Source organism: Triticum aestivum, chromosome 7D (assembly GCF_018294505.1).
Source record: "Triticum aestivum cultivar Chinese Spring chromosome 7D, IWGSC CS RefSeq v2.1, whole genome shotgun sequence".
Lineage (NCBI taxonomy): Eukaryota > Viridiplantae > Streptophyta > Magnoliopsida > Poales > Poaceae > Triticum > Triticum aestivum.
The window spans coordinates 576,913,422-576,918,190 of NC_057814.1; the positions used below are offsets into that span (position 1 = coordinate 576,913,422).

A 4,769-nucleotide genomic window follows, 5' to 3' on the forward strand; every position below is an offset into this window, starting at 1 on the left:
GAATTTTGCTTCTATTTTTTTTCTATTCATCAAAACTTCTAGAAACTTTCCCAGATTGAATATAGGGTATCGTGAATTTTTGAGAGTTTTTATGGAAACTTATTTTTTAACAATTTTTTTACCGAAAATGCTCCTGAATTTGAATTTTGCTTCTAGTTTTATTTCTTTTTGGCAAAACTTCTTCAGTGCAACGCCCAAAGCAGTGAACATCCCCAAGCCCGCTAGTAGTCTTCTCTCACGCCATGGCCATTAGGGAAAATAAAATTTAAAAATTTAAAAATATACACTAGAAAATGAAATAAATCATGGGAGTGCTATGATAAATAAAATGAAAATGAAAACCACTAAAAAAAGTACATATTCAGAAAACAAGATCACGGATACATGGCAGAGTTAGAATAACCTAACAAGTTTTCCGGAGGAATTGCTAGCACACAATTAACTACAAAGCAGAGGTAGACAGCGGTGCCTGCCCGGTGAGACAGAGTTTGACGACTGCGCTGTCCGGCGAGACACGAGGTCGACAGGAGGTAGACGATGGCGGCTGGCTGGCGAGTCGGAGGTAAACGATGGTGGCAGAAGGCTGTCCAGTACTCACACTACTGCTACAATGAACACCCAACACAGACAATAAACCTGCAGCCAGAAAATCAACTTTACATGGGACAATCACTAAAATTTATTACTAAACATTGATTATAGTGCCCTAACGACGAACTAAACTGAATCATCAATTGCATAGAAAATAAAGAAAAATAGAGCTGGCTACCGCATGATATCCCTGGTGCAGAACTATTGCAACTGCACTAAATCAATCCTAAGTACACTTAATTTTATGTGATGTGCAGGAAAGCATGGTTGATTAAGAGAGAAAATCATGGTGGAAATGATAAAATCAGTATTATGGCATCCTTTGCTCTGTCGGTTGTACAATTGTGTAAAATTTCCTTGATGACTACCGTCATGTATACAAAGATAGAAGAAAAGGTCAATACTAAATCTGGTAGACTTGATTCCACAGAAAAAGGATCTGCTAGACTAAACACAGCGAGTTTAAACTATAGAGTGCTGAAAACAGAGTACCTGATGCTCACTGTTTGAACCGGTGGCTGCCTTAATAATTGACGTTATTTTTGCTGCCGTAGGGAATACACAAACTCAGACGACAACCGTGGACTATGAACATCTCGCTTTCTCCTACACGAAAGTCCTGCATGCATTGGAGAAGATTTCGATGAGACACTTCAGTTTTATAGAAAATAGTAAGAGTTTCACTTGCTTTGGCAAATAACATGAACTGTGGCCAAGCAGATTTGTCATGGCAAAGTAAGGACTTGGAAGTCAAACAAATTAGCCTTGGTTTTATGTAGTACTCCCTCCGTTCCTAAATATAAGTCTTTCTAGAGATTGCACCAAGTGACTACATACAGAGCAAAATGAATGAATCTACACTTTAAAATATGTCTACATACATCCGTATGTTGTATTCCATTTGAAATGTCTAAAAAGACTTATATTTAGGAACGGAGAGAGTACATCTTAATGCAAGAATAGTAATAGCATGTGAGTACCATGGAAATGTAGTCTCCATTTTTGCACTAAGAAGACTGATACTACAGATTATGAATTTATTAGACACAAAACAAGTGCATAGTGTCTTCTAGAATTGTTAGGCCACTCCAGCTATACAATCTCTAAGCAGCATATAACACACTCTTCATAGTTATGAAAACATTATCATAGCAACTACTCCCTCCGTCCCATAATGTAAGACCATTTTTGACACTACACTAGTGTCAAAAAACACCTTACATCATGGGACGGAGGGAGTAATATTTAACTACTCTTCAGAAATTGCAGAATCTCTGTAGTTTATCATATGTCTGAATTTTGATCCTCTCCACTACCTATGCTTAGTGGGATTTATTACCAGTATTCTCTGTAGTTTATAAGCAGCAAATGCCACTGGGGAATGCTACATGTTGTAAAAAATTTGTGAACTCTGAACCTGTGTCTCTTCTAAACTTCAAAACAAACACATGCAACTGAACTATGAAACTGTTATTAGCACTAGTTAAGTTGTTCCAAGCCATAGTTTACATGTATGACCTGAACTTGTATGTGTATGCTGCAGCAAGATTTCAGTTGTTCGAACATGCTGTTACAAGTAATCCAAAATTCAAGATTTCATTACTGAATAAAGGCTTGACAGTTAACAGAATTTATACATGTATGGCCTGAACTTGTGTACGTGTATGATACAGGAGTATGACCATAAGCTTACATAGTTAACTGTTGATTCTGGAAACTTTAAGGCTGCAATTTCTACTTGTATGTTTGTGTGACAAACCAAATGATTCTTTGCTGAAAAAAATTCATATCATATCCCTTTTTCTTTAGAGTTTTGTGTTGATGATTCGTGCATGTAAAAAACGTGGCAGCAGCAGCGTGCTAACAGTCAGCAGCAGCATCATCATTGCAGGCATCGAGGACGCGGGCCAGCCGCTAATCATGCGATTAGTGACTGCGGAAGTTGCGCAATCTAGCGAACGCACTGCTGGCGTATCCACTACCAATCTGAACTCTAACTGCTAACTGAATTTTATTTCAAGGTGCTGCAATGTGCAGTTGCTCCATGTCTCCACCGCCAGCACAAGGCGTGAGGAGGGAAGGATGGGAGGAAGAGATGAGGGCAGGGGAAGAGATACCTCTGTTCTACGACCAAGTGCAGCCGGGATCTCCAATACCTCGCGGCGGCGGCGTCCCCTCCAGAACCTCACGCGGCGTCGGTGGGGACGTATGTGGGGGAGCGGCCACTACGACCAAGACCAGCCGGGGCTTCGCCTCCTGGATCTCGCGTCGGCGTCTTCGCCTGCAGGTCCTCGCGCCGACGTAGGTCCTCACTCCTGCGCCGCCGTCTCCCAGGTCCTCGCGCCGGCTCCTCCCTCTCGCGAGATGGGTTAGCCAGATGCGGGGGTTTGACCAGCGGAGTACTGAAAAAAAACACACATGACCATAATACCCTTATTGACTAAACTCAATTTTTTAATTAACAGGCTAGAACCAACGGTGGAAAATAATCGATGGGGGAGTTACATGAAATTACAATTGGTAACTCCCCAATCACCGTAAAAGAGCTCTTTATTGAATTACTAAAGATTTTTCATATAGGATGTATATACAAAGATTTTTCATATAGGATGTATATACATCCAGAAATCAAACGTTCTTGTCCTTTCTCCCCTGACTTTCGTGCTGCTCGTATTTAGAAAACACGCTACTTCGCCCAAACCCGTATGTAACAGCCTGCGGACTCGATTCCAGGGGCATATGCCGCCAGGTTATTCACCTTGGTTGGACGCGAACGAATGGAACCTGGCAGTATATTTTACTGTTTTTTCAACTGCACAGAGAAATAGACGAAATAGAAATATTGAAACGGCAATCCAGAGTTGAAGACCATCACTATGGGCGTGATTGGTTGCTTTCGCTGCCGGGCCTGGCTCAGAGGGAAAAAACGAGCCAGACTGCGCAGGGCCTGGGTAAGCAAAAACAGGGTCAAAAATGTAGATGGCCAGTTGATTGGTTGCCTGCATTGGGAGTCTTTTCATCGAGATGCAATTTTCACCCGGCGTTTGGTTGCATACATGCATATGATTACCAGCATTAACAACAAAACTTAACAGCCATCAGGTTGGGTTTGACATTTCGTCAAACACTTTGAGCGCGCCGGAGCTTCCACTGCCCATTGTGCCCACCACCAACTCCCGGCAGCTGTGGACGCGCCCGACTCGCTGCCGTGGCCGTGGCCGTGGCCGCGCCCGGCTCGCCGCTGTGGCCGTGGCCGCGCCCGACTCGCCGCGGTTGTGTGCTGGGCTTGGGCTTGGGCGGAGAGGTCACCGGGGAGAGGGAGGAAGAGGCGGGCGTAGAGGCTGCCGCGTGGGAGGAGCTCGTAGACGAGGAGCCGCTCATGGGCCTGCGCACAGTAGCCGACGAGGGCGACCAGGTTGGGGTGCCGCAGCGTCATTAGCATCGCGCACTCCACCACGAACTCATGGCACCCCTGCGCGCCGCCGCGGCACAGCTGCTTCACGGCCACCGTCGGCGGCGCGCCGGCGGCGTCCTCGTCGCCGCCGTCCAGGCGGAGATGGCACTTGTACACCATGCCGAAGCTGCCATGGCCGAGCAGGTTGGACGCGGAGAAGCCGTCCGTGGCCGCGGACAGCTGCTCCAGTGTGAACTTCCGCGCGGCGCGGCCGGCCACGCTGCCGCTGTCGTCGCTGCGGCGGCGGAGGCTCATGGAGGTCTCCGCGGCGTGGCTGGAGGGGCTGGACGGGGCCGCATTGCCAGCGCAGGGGACGCAGGGGAGGCTCGATAGGCGGTGGCCGGCCCAGGAGAAGTAGCGGAAGGCGTGTTTGATTCCGTCCAGCCTCGCCTTCCGCCCCTCTACTTTGATCCGCTCTACGAGGTGTTGGATCCGCTCCCCTGCTTCCATGGCGGACGGGATCGACGGGATCGCACTGGAGTAGAGGGAGAGAGAGGGGATTGAGGATTAGGGAGAGAGAGAGGGATTAACTCGAGACACACGTCTCCAGAGAGCCACCCACATGCGCCTCGAAGCATCCCTCGAGCCTGGCTCTCGGGAAACTGCCGATTCGGCCGTTCCCAACGGGCCAGGCCCAGGGGTGCTTTTAAGAACCGTGTTATGCAGGCTCAACAGTGTATGCGAGAAACCAAACAACGAGGTCCGAAAAGATGCTGCACCGCGC

General features: G+C 47.3%; 1 long non-coding RNA gene across 1 annotated transcript; it reads right to left on the reverse strand.

The window, feature by feature from the left end:
* Window positions 1–324: 324 nt before the first annotated feature.
* LOC123166240 (uncharacterized) lies at window positions 325–2,978 on the reverse strand. Its single transcript, XR_006483417.1, has 3 exons — window positions 2,709–2,978; window positions 1,084–1,210; window positions 325–636 (listed from the first exon to the last, which is right to left on the reverse strand). It is a non-coding gene; the product is annotated as an uncharacterized lncRNA (long non-coding RNA).
* Between the last annotated feature and the right edge of the window lie 1,791 nt (window positions 2,979–4,769).